Below are 22,095 nucleotides of genomic sequence, written 5' to 3' on the forward strand. Positions count from 1 at the left end.
CAAGGAATGCCATTTGCCTGTGATGGTTTACGGTGAGGGGAGAAGTGCTACACTGCGAAATTGTGTATGATGAGAAGAGCTAGATACTTCAGGGTAACTGGGAAGCAGAGAGAAAGAGAGAAAGAGACAGAGACAGGGAGAGACAGGGGGGTTGTTCTGTGTTCTAACATTCCTATGAGAATATGTTACCAACTGTTACTTCCTTTCATCACATCCCAGTAGCACAAATTCCTATCAACCAAGCCTTCAACACATGGCCTTGGCGGGAACAGACATGATCCAAACCATAACAACTATTATGAGTATTATTAGGAGACAATGCCTACAGGACCTAGAATTACTTCTGATGATATATACAATGATTTTTCCCTTTCATTATTTCCTCTCAAACAGGTGGCATGTCTTGTTCAGCATCTAACACAGGATTGATTATATAGTAGGTCATTAGAAAAATCTGATTTATTGATCAATCAGTTCACTCTCTTATAGCTCCTTATTAGAGTAAATAAACATTTACAAATCAGTACACATGACCAACTCTATGCATATTAGATAGAAATAAATGTCAAGCATCTGTTATTTCATTAGTCATACTATTTTTGAAAAAATTAATGGGAGGTTCCCATAGTATCTTGCAAAATAAGTACAGGAGACAGATTTTAAATGTTTGGAGGCTCTTTCTTTACCTACCATGTTTCATTTCTGTGCACTCTGCTAATTAAATTGAAACAAGCAACTGAATACAAACAGGGCGATCATGAGGCTGTGATGTTATTTTAGAAAATATTTGCATATAAGTAGAGTGGGGTAAGTACCAGCACATTAACAAGGTAGGAATTCCAATGCATTTCCCATCTCTTGCTAAAAAGTTTCATTTCTGAAAATACTCTAATTATGTTTAAGCTCAAGATCTCTAGTAACAGTATGGAGAAAATTCCCTTTGCCTCAGGTTCAAAAACATAAAATGAAAAGGAACTTGGCTCCTGTGGCAAGCCATGACAGATATAGGAATACTGTTCCACTTAATTTCAACAAAGGATAGGTAATGGAAAAAGCATATCACTTATATTGAGGACTAAAATGTTTTGTTTCTTGTTTTGTTTTACATTTGATATGCTATTACAACTTTTGCTCAAACTTCCCAGTTTTAGTTACATTACTAAAAGTCCAGTACCTGTGTTGTACACATGCTAACTGGACTTTCTTGTATAGCTCAACCATATCTGATAATGTTTTGAGGTTGAATGTCAGAGTAAAAATGTTCCTTCAAGCTTGAAGTACTGATCTCATTTCCAAGAAGCATTCTATCCAAAGTTAATGTTCTATATTACTTTTAAAATTATACTTAGAACTTTATTAATGATTGTTTATAGCAGCTTAACATTTAATTTAAAGTTTGTCTGTGCCAACCCTTTTTGAATAGTGAAAACATATAGATCACGGGAAATAATTTATTTTCTTTTTGCAATATTTAGAAAATATTTATCACTGATCACTGTGAGATAAAATAAGATACAGATTTTCCCTGATCTTCTTAGGAAAGAATAAATAATAATTTGAGGAAAAGCTATACTGACAAAGATTTCAAGAAGCTATTATTTACAGAGTCTGGTTGTATGAGTATAAACTAGGAAAAAAGTTAACAATTTTATCGGACAAAAATATATATTATTTTTAATATTTTGGGACCTAATCTCACCATGTAACACTGGCTACCCTGGAATTCATTATGTAGGTCAGGATGGCCTCAAAGTCACAGAGATCCACTTTTTTCTACCTCCTAAATGCTGGAATTAAAGGTGTGTGCCCCCATACCAAGTTAAATAAATACATATATTCTTTTTATTTAGTAATTTCACTTCATATATATTATGAGAGCATTCACATTAATGAAACTATCATTTTATATATATATATATATATATATATATATATATATATATATATGAATACTATGCAACTATTCAAAATTACCTATCATTTCTCATATGGAATGATGTCCAAACAATGTTAATTCTAAAACAGTAAGTCATACTGACATCTGGAATGTCATGCTTGAGTATGTAAAAAGAAATATATGGGCACATATATTCCCAAATACAGTGATTCCTCTACACATTTATATATTTATTTTCATATGAATTTATCATTATACTTGCTCCTATTTGCATCTATTCCATTCCTTATCCCTCTTCCTGGCTATAGTATTCCTAGATAGATACATAAAAGATTTTAAGTCAGCATAATACGTGTGCATGCACATTTGTGTGTGTGCGTGTGTATGTGCATGTGCCTGGTTTATTCACAGTTGCTAGAAAATGGAACTAACCTAGACTCCATCAACAGATGTATAGAATAAAGAAAATGTTCTACATATACATAATGCAATTTTATTACTCATAAATAGCAATGAAATCAAGGCATGTACAGGAAAATGGGAGAAATCTATGATCATTTTGTATGTTTCCTTTCTTGTAGAATGTAGATTTTTGTGTTGTGGTCATGAAAGTAGTAAGGGGGAAAGTATAAAGTGGTAGATAAGAAAGAAAGAGACAGTAATAAAATACACATGATACCATGGCAGAAAGTGAGAATATGTGGGGAAAAAAGAGAAAGGGGGAAAATAACATGAAGGACTAGGCAAGGATTCTTTTGAAAATTATTCCAATAGCATGGGAAATAATCTCATGGACTGATAAATGGAATGACATGAAGTTTCAGAACTTATGCACAGCAAAGAAAATAATCAGCCGAGCAAAGAGGCAGCCTACAAAATGGGAAGAAATCTTTGCTGTTATACATATGCCAGGAAATAAATATACAAAGCCAAAACTTAAATAACCAGTTATTTTATATTATAGCAATCATTGACCTATTTGGTTCTGTGAAACTTTTTATTCATAAAATATTTTAGATGCTCTCTTGCCTGGTGAGATGATTCAGTAATTAAAAGTTCTTTCTTAATGCCAACCCTGATGGGCTGAGTTTGATCCCAGGGACCCATATGTTTGAAAGAGAGAACTGACTCCTTCAAGTTGTTATTTAACCTTCTTCACAGGTGTACCATAATATGAGTAAGCATGTGCACACATGCTCATGCACAGACCAAAAAAATAAAAACATCTAAGCTCCCAAGGAGCTTCAATGTAGTGTATATATGGTATCAATTAAAATTGAGGAAAATTAAAAATATTTAATAATACATTTAAATAATAAAATCACAAACTATAGCATAATGTTAGCAATACTTTTTCAAGGGCCAAAGAATTTCTTTTCAACGGCAAATCAGACAATAAAAAGACTGCTATTGTTTTCCACTTGTAGAAAATTGTTTACTACCTGGCTTGTTAGAAGTTATATGCATTTTCATATTTGATCAGTCTTTTGTGATGTAATCTTATCTGAAATATATGGACCAATGTGACCTCAAGATATGTAGTTGAAAATGCAGAAATTTTATTGAATTTTTTAAAAAAGTGTAGGTGATCTTTGATACAACACCAAGTAGAATAAGTAATAACATCTGAAGAATTAGCTAAAATGTGGAATCTGATATTACTATTTTTTGGAATCTGATATAACAATTAACTTTTTATACCATGCCTTATTAAAATCCATTGGCCTATTTTGGTCTTTGAATCGCTATTTATTCATACAATATTTGTTTTACTATCCATTGGTTGCTTCGAAAATACTGCTTCACAGTAACCTGCTATCCTTCCTCTGAGTGCCACCAGGTCTCCCCCTCCAGGGGACATGGTCAAATACGAGGCACCAGAGTTCATGTGAAAGTCATACCCCACTCTCCATTCAACTGTGGAGAATGTTCTGTCCATTGGCTAGACCTGGGTAGGGGCTTAAAGTTTACCGCCTAGGGGGGGGGAATAAGGGGAAAATGGGAGGGAGGGAAGAACGGGAGGATACAAGGGATGGGATAACCATTGAGATGTAACAAGAATAAATTGATAAAAAAATTTAAAAAAAGAAAATACTGGTTCACTAAGACATATGTATCTTCTAAATATTGGCATACTTTTTATCATTCTTCAATATTCAAAATACAGTGTTTATGCATATTTTTTCAAGACAAGGTTTCTCTGTGTAGCTTTGACTGCCCTACACTTGTTTTGTAGACCAGGCTGGCCTCGAACTCACAGTGACCCGCCTGCCTCTGCCTCCCAAGTGCTGGGTTAAAACGCCTGTGCCACCACATCCAGCTATGAATATTACAATGAACACCATTAAAATACTTTTTAAATTATGGATTTCATGAAAATTCCTGTGGCCTCCAGAGAAACTTAGAGATATCTATAATTCATACAATCAGATATTTATGGAAGGTTAAACAAGAACATGGAAAACCTATTGTATCTGGTTAGTTAGGAAAATAAAGGATGTTTTTCAATGTAAACTTCTATTTGCTTTCTGGATTTTTCTCTGGGTTTATGTTTATAAATTCAAACACCGTGATTCATATGAGTTTTCTCCTTTTTTTAAAAAATAAAAGCTAAACTAATTCAGTAATGATTTTCCAAGATAATAAAAAGCTTACCCTTTGGAATTGGGGTTTGTGTGCGTAGTGACATTTGTGATATGATCATGAAAGTCACAAACACATTATGATTATTTGAAGAAAATTATTATTATATAGTTGGACATGACTCTATACATTGTTTAACTCTTTCTTTGCTTGTTTTTCTTTCAAATAATTAATGATCAGTAGTTATGAGATAAAGGCACTTTTTTCATTGAAACGATATGTCCCTAATATAGTTATTTTGTGAGAACAGCATTTAAGACAAAAATACAGAATTTTGTGTAAAGGTTCCAGTGAACTCATTTCTCAAGCATCCTGTTCTATGAAGGGGCATTGACAAGTAGAGATTCAGCACAAAATGTAATAATTCATTATATATCAAATGATTTTGATTTTGATCAAACACTGAGGAAGCTTTAAATAGTCAGAAAACGCCTTTATGAGGACTGAGAGCACAGCTGTCGATCTGACTTGATGGTCCTTCAGAGCCATGCATCCCAGCACTTGACCCATTTTTGCCCTAGCAAAGAAGAAATGTTCCTGTTAGGAAAGTGAAGGGTTATAAGCTTAGATGGATCACTTAAAATGGAAAATATAAAATATATAGATATATATAATAAAATGGAAAATATAAGTCCATCAGTTGTTAATGAAGCACACATATATTCAGGATTCACTTTTCTCATGCCAAGACATTCAATGTGAACCATGTCCGAGCAACAGACTCAGTTCTTCTAATAGTCTCCAAACTGGATCATCAATGATCTAGGAGACTTTGATCAAACCATCAGTTCACTTACCCAACTATGAAACTAGAAGCTACTTATTTTGTTTTTTTTTTACCCCTTCCCACTCTGTCACCATGAGCTTCTCTAAGATAAAAAGTTCATTTGACTCAAAATACATCAATGACAATCAATCATTTCCAAATAAAATCCAACCTTGTAAGCATGTCATCTAAAACCCCGAATTAACAGGTCTTTGCCTTGTACTCTGTGTCTTCTCTAACATATCTGCCAAATAAATTACAATCGATTTTTGAAAACAACGCACAGATACTTCAACTTTGTGAAATATTTCTGGATAAGTTGATCTGTTGTTTTCTAGATATTAAGTTATCACTGAAATGTTTTGTCAAAAGCCATCTTTTTTGAAAAACCTATCAGCCCTCAGTGTATCTAAGCAAGATAGATTCTATGTTTATATGATATTTTATACTTGTCTCTAGTGAGTCAATATATGAGTAGTATTATGATCAATAATATAACTCATTTGCTACTAGAAACGGAGATAATATATTATTTGTTCAGAATTTATAACCTAGGACAATACCCAGGACACAACAAAGTCTTCAGTAATTATAGCTAAAGAATGAGGAAATACATGACCTCAAGAGCAAGAACCTGAGAAAGAGAGCAAGAAAGAGACATGGACCACAGATTTGATCCTGCATAATAGAGATATTGTCAACTTTTCATTACTATGTTTCTAACAATCTTCAGTTGAACTCATAGATTTTCTTTATCACTTATGTATGTTGGTCATTTGAAAAATGTTTTCCTTAGGTTATATATATACACACACATATAACTGCAAACCCAATATTTCTAAAACATGACACCTAAAAGACATTTCAAATGTACCATTACCAACGAGGTCTAGTCTTAATTTCAATAATTAGTTACACTGTCCTTCTACTTATCTGGGTCAAAATATTCAGAAACATTTGTAACTCATTTATTCTATATTACTTCAATATATCAAAACGATTTGTTTTATTATAGAAAAAGGGGCAGAAAGATTGTAAGAGCCAGAGGAACTGGGAGTTTAATCGATGTACACAAAAATCTTACCAGAACATCTGCCTAAATATTAGATTAATAAAGAAAACAGCACTAGGCATGCTAACATTATTGAGGAAAAGCCTACAAGGCCTCAACCCAGCACAAAGAACTAAGGGCAACTAAGGAATTATAAGACTTGAAGAAATATTCTCCCCTAACTGGTTACCCAATATCAAGTAGTCAGCCCTGAAAAACAAACGTAAGTGTAATATTATTCAGTCTGAGCAGGCTGTGTTTAAGATATAGATAGGTAGTTAGATAGATAAATAGATAGATATAGTTATGTCCTAAATATAAATATACACATATGCATGTGTGTGTATTTGTATATATATGTAGGTATAAACATAGATACATGCATGTAACAAAAATTAATAAAAAAAGGATCATGAATTTGAAAGTGAGCAAGGAGAAGTATATGGGAGGGGCATGAGAGAGGAACTGCAGAAATTATTAATTATGTTATAATCTCAGAAAATAAAATAAATAATAAAACATTTTAAAAGGAAAGTATAAGAAAAGAGGCTGTTTCAGTCTAGCTTATCTTTTTAAAATCTAAATATGATAATAATACAAGTTTTATTTGAGTATTTGGCACATCCTATAAGATACATTAATAACCTAGTTTTATTATTGTTTCTTCTAGTTAAGTCAGATGTTTTAAAATTGTTATGCATACAATGTGTTTGCTATTATTAATTTATGGTGATTTTTTTCTTAAGCATTATAATCTATAGGAACAGTTCACAGTATAGCATTAAATTAAAAATAAAATCTGCGAATGCAATTCCTAAGCAAGACAGTGGACAAAGATAATGCTAGCCAAAAAACATTCTATTGTATACTTATTACTTTATCTATATGTGTTTTATAAAATATGAAACAAATCAATCTCTCATGATCAAAATACATTTTGTCTTTATTTTCATAAACAAAATATCTGCCAGATCCATCTTTAAAACATAAACAGAGTTTTCTTGTTCAGGCAGCCCATCCTCATATTCCATTTAGAAAGAGCCTCCTAATCGATTTCTCTGCCCTATTCCATACTATCTTCAGTATATTTTCAATCTGGGATACAATGAGATTCATACAAATAAAGTAGATCATTTTAAACCTTTCTTCAAAATTTGCCAATGGCTTTCTAGCTAAGAGTAAATGTCAGGAGTCTTACAATAGTATAGACACTTGCAAGATCTGAAATCTTACCTTCACTTTCTTTCTGCTCTTATCTCCCAATTTTCCCTTACTTCTTATTCAGCCACTCCAGCTTCCTTGATGTTCTTTGTGATCTAAAGTCTTCTTTCTACCCATAGCTTTTGCATCTGTCACCTTTCTATCCAGAAATATCATCCCTGAGATATCAGCATTGCTAACTCCTTCACTTCTGTCAAGTTCTTATTAAGTACCACTTTATCAATGAGGCTTTCTGGACCATTGTGTACATTATATTTGAAACTTACAAATATAGTATTTGTTCTGCCAGAGATGAGATATCATCCGACACTAGGAATTGCCTCTTAACTCTGATACATGTTCATAGATAGCCAAGTTGTTCATTATACTAACCAGAAGATAAAAGAAACACAAACAAAAATGTATGCTTCCCTTTGCATGCTTATTATCTAATAGAGAAGTTTAACAAATGCGTGGCTTATTAAATCCTAATTCCACAATAGCTCTATTCTCTCTTCAGTGGTCCCTCTGCTTCCCAAATCAGCCCATCTTGTAGGATATGTAGCTACTCTAGGGTCCTCCAGTACCACGGACATAAGCGTATCTAAAGAGTTTTCTATTATACTGCCAACGTCAGTTATTTTTCTATATTTTCTTCCCTAGTTGACTATGAGTATCTTGTGGCTAGAAATGATAAGCTATTCCTTGCTGACTCTTCATCACCTGGCATGGCATTTGGCACACAATAGGACGTAAAATTCTTTGTGGCTGAATGAACCTTGCCATAGCTAGTCCCTCTCCCTTAAAGTCACCATAACATACACACTGAAACAAGAAAAAGCCTGAGCATCACTTTGGAAGCTAGAGGCAGTGAGAAGGCTCAGCAGGTAGACACACCTGTGCCAGGCCTGAGAACCTGTGGTTGATAACCAGATTCTGTAAGGTGGCAAGACAGAAGCAACTCCTGAGAGCTGTCGTACAACCTCCATATACGCATCACGGATTGTGTGCACATGTACTCACATGCCTAAATGCATATGCACAGAATTAAATGAACCAAAACAACACATGTGTTTATATCTAATACATCACAAAATACTAGTGGTTGTACTTTCCCCACCATCACTCAAACTCAATTATTTGCCTTCATAGTCATGATTTCCAACATACTTATAATTATTATTACGCCTAGTATAGGCTAGAAATGATACATCTGCTTGGGGATTTCCTCATCTGCATCCTTTCTTAACGCCATTTATTGATTTTCACTGGTCACAGGATAGGTTCTGCATCAGTTATTTTCTAAACAATATTCCAGTGTTAACTTGTCCCTACCCACTCATTCCAGCCAGTTGCAGTTGCCTTTATCTTAGATGCCAGTATTTAACATGATCTGTTCACTGGGCACACTTGCATTTGATGGCCTCTTCGTACCCAACCCCCTCTTCCTTATTTTTCTATTGATGCTCACTTACCGTTGTATCTTTGCTCATTTGACTTCATCTATGAAGGTCTCCTTGATCTCCATAATTAAGTACAATAATCCAATTATATGTAATATTAGTCTATGCACTTCCTTTATCCATAGCACTTTCATAATCAAACCTTCATGTATGTATTTACATGGCTGTTTTTTAAAATATATTTTATTAATTTATTACATAGTTGTTTTTAACATCAGCTTTTAAGCTCTTATTGAGAAAAGATATGTATGATTTTGTGAGCTTGGAACAATTCACCACACAGAAGGAGCCCAAGTATTTCTTTAACAACTGAATGAATACATATATAGAAAAACAATAAGAATTATGTAATGTACATATTTTTAACTTCAGGGATCTCATTCAATTCACTTTACAATCGTTAAGCCCTCACTCAATGTCAAGCACAACGCTATGTAGTCATAATATAAAGAGAGACAGAGATGTTTTCTGCCTTAGTACAACTTACAGGCTAATTTAATGAAAGGGTAGTTTTTTCCAACATTTTCCCTCAGAAAAACATATTTTCCACACCATTTTCCACACCAAAAATAAGATACCATTTTTATTCAATAGGTTGTCTGACACTATTTGATACTTTCTGTCAGTTTGTCTTACTCTATCTCAAGTTTTTTGTTGTTATTCTTTTTGGTTTTTTTTGTTTCTTTTTTTTTTTTTCCTTTCTGCTGTTGAGCTGATTTCATTCATGGTTCCTTCTAGGGTGTCTTGTCTTTCCTGACCAGCAGACTAACAATGGAGGCAGCAGCAGTGAGAGTCATACTAACAGAAGGATATGTAGTAAGAACTGTAAAGACAACAACATGAATAATTGGAATAGATTGTGTGTACCTTACCAGCTCAAACTCTCCCAGGTAAACACATACAAATAGGTGTAAAAGTAGTAATTTAGAGTGGTTCTGAATCCCCCCACCTCAGTTTGAAGTCGAATCATTCTTACTTTAAATACTGGGCTCCTTGCATTTTTCTTATCGTTCTGGTCTCTCAGTTCGCTTCTGGCTCTCTCCCTACTAATTGACTTTAATGTTTATGAATGAATTTTTGACATGATCTTGTATTCCACATAAATGTTAAGAAAAGCTGCAGGTTTTGAGGATGAAAACATTTTGGATTAGAAAATTGATTTACAAACTAATCAAGGGGATAAATAAGGAGCTTGCTAAGGTTAGTTCAAAAATTGTTCTCCTTTGATATGAATTCTGAGATTTATTGAAGAACATAAGCTAATAACTTCCAGAAAATATCAAAAACCTCATATACTTGCACAGTTTTGCCTGAATGACTTTTATAAATTAGATCCACAAAACTTTCTGAAGGCTTTACATTAATTTGACTTAAACATTTCAATTATAATGAAGACATTGATTAAGTTTGGCATATAAAAAGCCTCCAAGGCAAAACTCTGGACTAAGAAAGGCAACATAAAGTGGTAGGAAATGGGAGAAAGCAGCAACACATTGGAAAGAGTCAAATATGACCTGCTGCCATGTGGCATCTGGACTTGAGTTCTCTCATTTATAGAATGAGGAGCCCGGCCATCATTATCCTTATCAAAGTAGTTCTGAGTTATTTTCCACTCTTGATACTATGTCTTAACTTTCATGTGTTCCTGAGTTAATCAAAAGTTTAGGGTTGGGGGAATGGCTCCACGGGCATAGTGTTTCTCCTAAAAGCATAAAGACATGAGTTCAAATCCTAAGAACTAATGTTAAGTCAAGCTTGTGACTCTAGTGTTCCTAATATGAGATAGGCAGCAGAGACAGGGGATCAAGCCAGATATCCTGGCACATTCAGTACAGCAGCAAAGAACAAAGACTCTGCCTCAAAGCAAGGTAAAGGGTGAAGACTAACACCCAATTTGAAGACTAATGACCTCCACATGTGTACCATGGTACATACACACCAGAACACACACATATATGCACAAGTACATCATACATACATACACATCAAAATATTAAGTGTATATGGCTATAATTCCAAGCAATTATAAATTTGTTTTTAAAAAGCATTAAATAATTAAGCAAGACACACTTATGTGTTCTTCTGCAGAATGTAAAAAATGGTACTGCCTCTCTCAAACATCTTCTCTAGTCCTTTCCACAAGATAGACTTACTGGGCCACTTACTATGGTTACACATATCTAAATATTCTCCCCAAAGCAATGTAATATCAAATACTATAGAGCACTGTTAGAGTAGAAATCCTGAGAAAATTTCCCTTGAAGTGAGTTAAACTAAGATAATTTAAGAAAAAAGAATGTGTAAGTCAAAAAAGACAAAAGACAAGCCTTCTGGATTCGTGTGTGCGTGTGTGTGTGTGTGTGTGTGTGTGTGTTTCTGGGTGTCTATGTGTACGTATGTATATATAAATAAATGTACCTGTTTACAGTTGTAATAGCTTTGAGTTAGGAAGCAGGTCACTGATGTCCAAAAGCTGGATCTGTTTTACTAGTGAGGAAAAATCATAACAAGTTATGGTATGTGTTTCCTAATAGGTCAGTGACAGGACATGTTCTTCCTTATGATCAAGGTCTTTCTGTTATCATGTATACTTCTAATAACACATCTTGATATCTTCAAATATAATCTCCTGGCTTCACTTAGACTTTAAACTTGAGAATATAAAAATCATGATCTTAAAAATCAAAAATCAGTCTTCAAATTCCATTCCATCCCTCCGTAGCTGTGTGTTCTAGCAAAGTACGGAATCTTGTTGATTCTTGATGTCCTCACTAAAAGGTAGTAAAGCCTACTTTACCAATGTTGTGTGAATTAGTCACTGAATGAGATGAAGAACTATAATAGCAGTTATTCTTCATTATGAATCAATTGTGTACCAGGATTTATGATCTTTTCCTTGTTAAAACTTAGGGAGTTGACCTCCTCTTGGTTGGGAATAAAAAGGGTTCAAAAGTAGAAGCTACTAGTTCAGGCAAGTGTTCAGCAAGGATTGAGCATCTTAGTAGCAATTTGTGTGTGCCCACCATAAGAGAGTGGCAGAAACCAAAGAACAATCCTGTCCAGAAGGCTTTTATACAATAGATAGCATATGCAGCAGCATACTTTTACAATTTGATTTTTTTGTATTACAATGTAAAAGGCCCGTGATGCTGATAGAATTCCAAAGGAAGCACTGAGTCATTTGTCTTTAAATGGGGAGCTAAAAAAAATCCCACTTTCCTTGCTGTGTGGTGCTAGGTAAGATGAGAACCTCTCCAGTATGAATTTTCTTTACCTATAAATTGGGAACTGTACCGCTCAGGGCATGGCAAAGGCTAGAAACAATGTCTGTTTGGTGACTAATAGGTCCACAGCTTATCTAATAGTGGCCGGATTTTAGCATGAGCTAAGTTATATTTCTCTAGCTCTAAAGAATCAAATGTCAGCTAAATACAGAAACTTACCCCACATTTCAGCAAAATGAAGGTACAAATATCATGCTTGATATTTAGCAATTTGATGAGCTTTGGAAAAATCATAACAAATGACTTTCTTGCACGTCATGAGTCTTACGAAGATGTGTAACATAGGGCCCAGGAGCTGCAGTTTGCATTGATCTCCTATAGCAATCATCAGTTGTCCACACAATTTAGTGCTTCATTGTATCCTGCCCTATACACCATGCAGACAACTCCAAAATTTATATCTTTAGCCCACATTTTTCCCTGAATGCCAGACTCATATATCTAACTGTCTACTCAATGCTCTCTAAAACAAGTCTAGTAGGTATCTCAAATAAAACATGGCTAACAAAGAATTCTTAAAACTTTCCACAAATTCTAGCTTTTTCCAGTCTTCCTCATTTCAGCAAAATACACTATTGTCCATCCTATTACTGAAATGAACGAAAAACAAACAAACTAACCAAAGACAGAAGAACCCCACACAAATCAACATGAGAAATATAGTCATTCCTATATCTTTAAAACCTTTTGAATCTGCAGTTTCTTGTATATCTGTTATTATGCCTTTAGTTCAAGCCTTCATTATCATATGCCCTTCTCTCTGAAATATTTCATCTGCTGCTCTTCATCTAGATGGCTTTTTCATACTATCCAGTATTCAACTTATATATTATTGTGGTTTAAAGAAATAGTCCCCCAACCTCAGGTTACTATGTTTCCTTTTTTTAATGGGTTACGTGGATTGAAAACTCAAGACCTGGGCATGTAAGGCAAGCACTATATTATCGAGCCATATATTCCCAGGACTATAGTTTAGATTCCCAGACCCTATGCTTAAAAAAAAATCTTAGCAGGAGGGGCAGTCACCTCTAATCTCAATACTCTGGAGACAGACATAAAATCCCCAAGGCAAACTGGCTATCTAGACTCACAAGGAGAGCTTCAGGTCCATGACTAAACTTTGCCTCAGGAAATAACGTAGACAATGATTGACAAGAACAAGCTTGAGTCTCCACACAAATGCTCAGAGACACGTAGACAAATATGCAGACATGCATACACACTACAGACACATAAACACAGAGAACATTAAACTCACTACTTTGATAATCATAGCATTTAATAATATGTATTAACTTGCCCTAAGATGTTCTTTTCACATTGTAGGCTATGTACTAGTCAGGAGCTAAGTTCAATTGAATGATAAAAATAATTTTATTCATATAATATGCAAATATAAAAATAATAAATGTTTGATCTTTGTAGGAAAGAATCTATGTGGTTAAATTTCTATTTCTGAATAGGGTCTGATATATCCAAAGCTAGCCTCAAAATTGCTATGTAGCTAAAGGTGCTCCCAAAGTGTAGGGATTACAGGCCTGTGCTAACATGCTTAGTTTATATAGTACTGGGAATTGAACTCAGGATATTGTACATACTAAGACAATATTCTACCAACTGAACTACATTATCTGCCTACTGAAATATCTTTATTCAGAATAAGTTGAAAAACATTTCTTATACAGCTATCATGGCAGGGTTAATGGTGAGTCTATGGCATCTTAACTATTGCAAGTGGGCAAATCACAAGTGGGGGATGATCCAAAACCATGTCAACATCGTTGTTACTGCTATTTTTGTCTCTTACCACAACCTAGATAGAGCCATCATGTAAATGACTACTATAGTCCAGACACATAAGTGAGTAAATGCCTAAGCTAGGTAATAAGGTCAAAGAGGTGTGGCCTAGAAAAAAATCAACTTTTTTTCCCCTACAGACCTGGGCCCATGCAGCACATTTAGACTCCTGCATCAGGCAGTGACCAGTTGCTCCTCCATATCGCCAGTAAAAGACAGTGCCAAATCAGAGACACTTAGGCTATAAAATATGCTTGGTACAAAGAAATGATTTATAGATTCAAACTGATGGATTATCTTCTATTTGACAGCCAAAAGAGGACATTTAACTGCCTTTATAAACCACTAGGGATGAATCATAATGACATAAGGGACTGCTAGATAGGAAAGGACCATACTACTCAGCATGCTTGTCTTCAGGACTCGTTGTCATCTCAGCTTTCTCTCAGCAGACTCTGCTCTTGCCTCACACATCGTCAAATGTCTTTGCTGGTTGCAAAACTGCATTTATACGAACAACAATATTTTCTCTGACCGTCTTAATTGACAAATTACTTCACATGATTGCGTCTCCTCGGATGAAGTAGTGTGGCTCTAAGTACTTATCTATGTACCATTTTGCTTGAATATTGCATAGTCCCTAGTTAACGTCTTTGTTTTTAGAATGTATCTGTAACTGAAGCATTCCAGTAATAGTAACCATTTGTATTAGACTAAGTGTTGGACTCCTTTCTTGTGGTAAAATTGTTACAAAGTCACCTTTTCAAGGTTTCCGGGAATGATGATGACAGTGAAAATAGACACTTTAAGGATATCACTGTAAGTTACCTATTAATTCCCAAGCACAATTATCTGCATTTCTAATGTTGTTTTCTTCACCTCAACCTAGCAAAATATTAGCATTTTCAATAAGAGATAAAACCTTGAGTTTCAACAAATAAGTTCATTCTTTCAAACTGACACAACAACTACTAGATTCTGAGTTTGCATAATAGGTTTCGTGTTCTGAAAAAGGGACCATGGAGCAAATCAAGGTGTGCATATGTGATTAGTATTATTTCCTCTAGACAGTTTGCTCAGCATAAGATTTTTCTTTCTTCTTATAGATCATCTATTCTGTTCAAATCAGATCACATTATTAAGAGCTCCAGGTAGTTCTACAAGCATCAAGTAATAGAAGGGCCTCCAGCTCTGTGAAAACAACAATCACCAGAGTTTTTTATTGCAAAGGTATCATTCAGTTACTATAGAACTCTGAGAAATTTATTCTCCACATTTCAATTGTTGTGCCTGTAAATTAAAAGCAAGATGGCATACATTACATGTTCTTTTTATTAAATATTTTTATGTTTTACACATACGTTTATATTAATACACATGTATAAAATAAACTACCTACAGCAAGAAGAACTATGACACAATCAGGAATTATACAAATATTACATTCTTAGTGCTTTGGCTATTTGTATTTAACAGCCTTGTAGAAAACAAATATGTCTGTCAGATATATTGGGCCAGAATGCGGAAGAAGATGCTCCAACATTATAGAGAGTTTTGGATGACTGTTTAGGTAGCAAACTGTCTCTGTCATCTTCTCATTTGGAAAGTTACATGATCTTTTTTATTGATGAGCTCATGTACACAAACATACACACGAGAGAGAGAGAGAGAGAGAGAGAGAGAGAGAGAGAGAGAATGTTTGTAGAACCATAATTATATGTTGTACTGAAGTGTTACAGTGACTCTCTAGAGAGCAGCAAGTTTTGGAGTATCTAAAAAAAATACAACGGCAAATATGGACAAAGAGGAACTCTGGGACAATTATAAATTATCATCAGACAGAGCCATGAAAACCTGCCTTGAGAAAGAAACAGGTGACTTCAATACAAGTCTGTAGAGGCCTCACAAATTACAGAAGTACGAAATGTCTATAAGCAGTGAGCGTGGAAAGCATGGAGCAGGCAGAAAAGGAGAGAGGAAAACAATTAGGGACATTTACTTAACACAGTCACATGCAGGGGATCTCTAGGTAGCTTGCAAGAGCATGCTTAAAGAGCAACTTGGCCAACAAATATGGAATAAAATCTTGGCTCCCCTGCTTACTAGTTATGTTACCAAGGCAAGTATCTTATTTTCTTTTCTATTGTTGATTTATTCATTTTGCATGCCAATCGTAGCCCCCTCCCTACCTTATTCTTTCTCATGCCTCCTTTTCATTGTCAAAGTAGAGAAAAATCTCACCGGTGCTAAAAGTTGTTGTGAGCTCTGAGTAGATGTGTTATAAATGTATGACTCTACAAATGGGAGTTCTCTGAGCAGCTCCTCCACTCTACTAGATCTGGTCCATGGCTAGTCTCCTTCTACACAAAAGCCCCAGCTTTCTGTAGTACAGAAGGGTTGCTTGGTAGACAATTGTCTGCTTTCTTAAACCAATGTTTTCAAGTTCGGTGAAGCAAGGTAGATATTTTTACAACTAAACACAATGGACCTAGGAAAAATTTATTTCTGTGGCTATTACTGTCTACACACCTAGTAATCAAAATGCAACCCCCTTTAAAAATATGTTATTAATTTATTCTTGTTACATCTCAATGGTTATCCCATCGCTTGTATCCTCCCATTCCTCCTTTCCTCCCATTTCCCCTTACTCCCCTCCCCTTTGACTTTGAATGAGTGGGACCTCTTCCTCCTGTATCCGACTTTACCACTTCTGTGATGTCAGAGAAGCCAGCCAGGGGAGTCACTGAGAACTCCTGGTGCTAGAGGATTACCAGTAGACCGGAACTGACAAGGATTCGACTGACGCATTTGTCGGGGCCTGTTGTCGTGTCTTCTAACACTTTGACCCCACTTCTTACCTGCGATCCTGCATATCTGCTTGTGAAAAGCAGCCCACAGGAATGAGTACGTTCATAGCCTCTGGTTTTAGAGAAAAACAAGCCTGCCTTTCTGCTGCTGGGATAGTTAACAGCCCTCATTTATCTCCCTGCGGGGCATAGAAACAAGACACAAACATTTTCTTAGCACAGAGACTGGTGATCTCTTTGACCCTGGCTGTCACCATCAGGGTTAACAGATAGTTTGATGTCATAGGTTAGGACACATTGAAGGAAATATGAGAGAAGAGAGAGATACAATAAGAGTGATGACGGGAAAAGGGGGTAGAATCACTCTTTAGCCTGGCACCCCTAGCCCTTCTTTCCATAATTCTAAGCAGGCTTTCCCCCTCTGGTCCCGCAAGGTCAACAATAGGGTTGGCCCTGTTTCTAGAGGGAACAACTGGACACCTACAGACAAAGAATCGAATCGTGGCACTCTGAGAAAGGAAGGCTCCCACAGGCCCTGAAGAGTTGCCAGAATTTCCCACCAGTAGTCAGACATGCAAGTTACAGTAGGAAGAATATCTATTAAACAGTAAATAAGCTAGTTGAGAAGAAAAACACTTTTGGCTCTTATCACTCACAAAATACTAAACTCACTGAGGTACTAGAGTAGGTGGTAGCACCAAGGAAGGGTCTGAGGGAATGGCCTAGACAGGAGCTAGACCTTCAGAACACATTGAAAACACGAGTGTGACACCAGCCAGAGTGTGCTGTGGGGGAATAAAAGGCTAGAGTTCCTCAGAAAGGGAGAGGGAGGTTTAAGAGGAAAGTCCTGGGGCTGGTGCAAGCCCAGTTTGGGTCCTAGGCTTTCTGCTCTTGTGACTGTGCAAAAGAACAACCCATTACCAAAATGCACACTCAGTCATGTGAAAGTTCCCTTAGTGCCACCAAGAAGTACTGATTGCTGGAGTCTTTCCTAATTAAGTCACAGAAAAGGTACACATGAGATCCACTTTTGTGTGATAATCAGGACACTTGTGTTCAGCTCATGGCAACTGGGGGCCCAGGGAGCACATGGAGGAGCAAGAACAGCTGCCCGTAATTTGTTTCCTTTGGTGCTTCCTATCACACTGCTTTGGGGGCAAATCTAAAGGTAGATATTTTATCCCCAGGGATTTCAGTTCATCTGTAACACTCAAGACCAACATGCTCCATCATCTAAAATGCTTTGCTATGCCATGTAAGGTAATCAATTCATCAATATTCCTTCTGTAGTATTACATCTATAATGTGTGCTCGTTCACTCTCCAGTTGGATTGACCACTCTATTATATACGGTGACTGGGACAGTTAGTGAGTACAATTCTGACCTTGTCTCTTGTGTTCTCTTCAACACTCTCTGGGATGTAAAAACTTCCCCCAGTTACTACTAGAGATGGAAATATATCCTGAGCCAGCTACATAGTAGCTTGTTTAAAGTCCTATTGAGCATGCCAGATACTGGGGAACACTCCTTTAATCTCAGCCCTCTGAAGGAACAGCTAGGTGGATCCCTGTGAGCTGAAAGCCAGCACGATCTACGTAGCAAGTTCCATGCCAGCTAGGGCTACAAATGAGAGACCCTTTCCAAACGAAAATGAAACAAAACCAAGTCCTACTGGACAAAATTGCTCAAGGCAAGAACACAAATGAACAATTACAAAATTCAATTTCGCCCACAACCACAGTTTGTGGGCTCCACAGAACGCATTGTAATTCGGGAATTTCCACATAAAAATATAGGAAAAAAATATAGACTCCTTGCGTTTCTTTACAAAAAGTTCAGCGAACCTAGCCTTAGTGGACCCTACTTTCATTTAATAGCAGTATGTTGCAGTTTTCTGTTCCCTATTGCTTGGGATATTGGTCTACCTCATTCATATATAGGACTTGTCTGGATGCTAGAAGCATTTGAGAATTCACTGGGTATGGGGGTTGTAATTATTGTTTGGATCCAGCCACCCACATGCTTTTCCTTTTATTTAGTATTTGCATATTCACCAGAGAACCAGTTCATAGAGTTTGTTTCCTAAATGGGCAATGCCCATTTCCAAAAGGCTCCACAAAAGTATTTGTTTATGAACGATTCACCAGGTGAACAAGTCAATTCATATTGGATTTCTCCTTTTGTTCATTTTTAGAAATCTCAGTCATTCATGTCTCTCTTCAGCCTTCTTAGAGCAGACCTCTTCTCACCCCAGGGACCCCAGTCCATTATCTTGCTCACCTTCTCCCATTCCTTTCCTACTTCTTCCATTATCACCTGATCTGCATTTTCACCTTCAAAGATCCAAATCTCCTGTCTCATCTGCTTACTTCAACTAGGCCTCTGCACATGTTCAGCGTGAGAATAAAGGGGGGAATTCTACAAAATAGCAAACAGCCACCTAAAATATCTGTGGGAAATAAAACTGTTAGCTGTGGGCATATTGAGGAAATAATCTAAACTTGCTATTTGTGTATGTTTTCTGTTCTGTCTTATTATTCATATGCAGCTTCAAAGGAAATACAAAGAAATTTATAATAATGTTCTACAAGAATGCTGTGATTTATATAATAAATGTGTTTCAGGGAGTCGCATTTTAGACAAATCCCATTTTGACACAATAAGAAAGCTATTTAGGGAAATATTATGGGAAATGTTTTATATAGGAAATCATTTTGTTATCAAAGGTTAATTCTCTAACTTATCATTTTTTTAAATATCTGGACCTTTTAAAACTTGATCTACCTAAATTAACCAGCACTTAACATTTGTTTTATTGAAGACATGTTTCTTAGATTCATAAATTTTAAAAGAACAGTTGGGAAAATGACTTTTAAAATTGATAATCTTATAAAACATGTACACCCGGAACACACCATCTTACCTACATCTACTTGATTTTATAATTAACAAATAATATTGTTTCCATATTAAAATTTTTGCCCTTGTCTCTATTCTAGTACATTCAAAAAAGTATGAGTAGAGTTTTTATGTGATGCCAGCCTTGGATTTTGAATGATGAGAAGAAAATCATTGTAATTGCTTCCATAATGCAGAATGAACACAATACTACAAAAAAAGAGCCACTTTCATATATCAACTCGAACTTGTATGCCTAGAAGCCATTTTGCTTATAAATGAAGAATAACATTTAAACTCTTTAAGTAAATATATATACATATATATCTTTTTATCTTCTCACATGATGGACTAGCAGTTACTGACCTGGAAATAATGGTGAAAGAAATTCTGAATGATTTTTCTGGCTTTCAGCTTTTTTTTTGGGGGGGGGGGACCTGTTGCACATAGTAAATTTTTAAGTGAATAAATAACTACTTTCATTGATTGAAGTTGCTTTGTCCATATATTCCCTTGCCATGTTTTCTTTGGTAATCAACCACCTGAGTTGTCATGACCATTCTTAAGAGCTGAAAGGAAATGATTTGTGAGAATATATTTATAGTATATATGTAGACTACAACATATTCCCAAAGAAATCAAATCTATAGCCTTGTCCTTTTTTATTAACTACCATCCTCTCTTATATCCTTTTCTTTCAAAGTATTCTTGATCCTTGAAAGGTATAAAACAGAGGTGCTGCAACAAAGAGGTTAATTGTGCTACTGATGTACTAAATTCGAATCTTGTGGAAGGATCTTGGAAACTGGGTTTGAAGATTCTCATATTTAGCCTTTCTGGTCCATTCCACACGACTCTGATACATAATAACTTTTGAGAACCTCTTCACGGTAGCCAATGAAATATTAAACCCATAGTTTAATTATTGAAAACCTCAGCATGTGTAAATTAAAGTGATACATATGCACAACATAAGCAAACCTACTTCTGTTTTCCTAGGATCTCAAATGAAACTAAAGACACAAATTGTTCTAACCAAAATCCATTAAATGAGACTGTAAAGGAGGCTTGGTGCCTGTTTTATTAGAGTCCAACTTAGAACTAAGCCAAATACTATAAAGTCATAACATTTAATAAATGATTGCCAAACTCAGAGCTTAGCATGGATCTGATAAGAATCTGTGGTTATGGTCAAAGTGACCATGTCTTGGTCACTTATTAATGATAAGTCTGTGATTGAATCTTCCGCCATGAATGTGTCATGGAGCTTCAGTTCATGGTGAAGAATTCAGAAACTAATCAACTGCAGATCTTTGTTACTTAGAATTAGTCCAACATTGTAGTTATTTTGAAAACTCACACAGAGAAAGACCATAAAATTCTACTCTGAAAAACTATTTCAACTTTTACAGAAGGTGTTGTTTAAATTGAAACTAAGAAATAAACTATCATTTATTAAGACAGAATGTGAACTAGTGAATTGAAAGCTGGGGATCAAAAATTTACCTGAACATGTGAGCTGTACCTCTGATTACAGAGAATATCAAGTCATCTGATTTTAATACTAGCCCTAAAAGATCAGGAAGAGATAGACAAAAGTGATTGTTTAAATAAATCACTTAAATTTAGCAAAGGTATGTTTTAATTAGTCAACTGGATGATATCAACATTAAGTAATTAAATAGGTAATGCTTAAGTGCACTACTTTTAAGTCAGTCTGAATGCCAAGTCCTCAATGCTACAAAATCCAAAATTATTGAGTACCAAGATGATGCCACAGAAAGGTCTAAACCTAACATCATATAATGGATTATAAGAAAATATAATCTCAAATTACTGAAAGGTTGTTTTATAAGGTATTTACATAACATGAATTAATTTTACATTTATTACTACATCTCATTTTCAAACTGTCTCATTTTTATATGTAAATATATAAAAAAAAACAAAAAACAGCAACAACAACAACAACAAAAACTCCTGAACTATGAATCATTTCTGGTCCCAAGAATTTTATATAAGAACCATTAAACTTGTTAACAGGCAAATTAACCAAGAATTTCAGATGAAGAACAACAACAACAAAAAAGTGAGTTGTTGTCATACTGTCTCTTGAAGTGTACCACACCTATTGTGAGAAATATTATCAGAGTTTCAAGTTTCCATCCTATGTTACTGAAAATTAATAAGGAAAATATCTATCAGGTAAGAGTGTTCTGAGATTGCTCCTTTGGATTCCTATTCATTTGTTCTCATTCCTCCTTGGAGAGTCTTTGTCTAAGTACCTT

General features: G+C 35.3%; 1 protein-coding gene across 1 annotated transcript in view; it reads right to left on the reverse strand.

Annotated features, from left to right (window-relative positions):
* IL1RAPL2 (interleukin 1 receptor accessory protein like 2) overlaps window positions 1-22,095 on the reverse strand; it is a 1,137,954-nt gene that overhangs the window by 471,728 nt on the left and 644,131 nt on the right. The window lies entirely within an intron of this gene.

Source organism: Acomys minous (assembly GCF_964271855.1).
Source record: "Acomys minous genome assembly, chromosome: 7".
NCBI lineage: Eukaryota > Metazoa > Chordata > Mammalia > Rodentia > Muridae > Acomys > Acomys minous.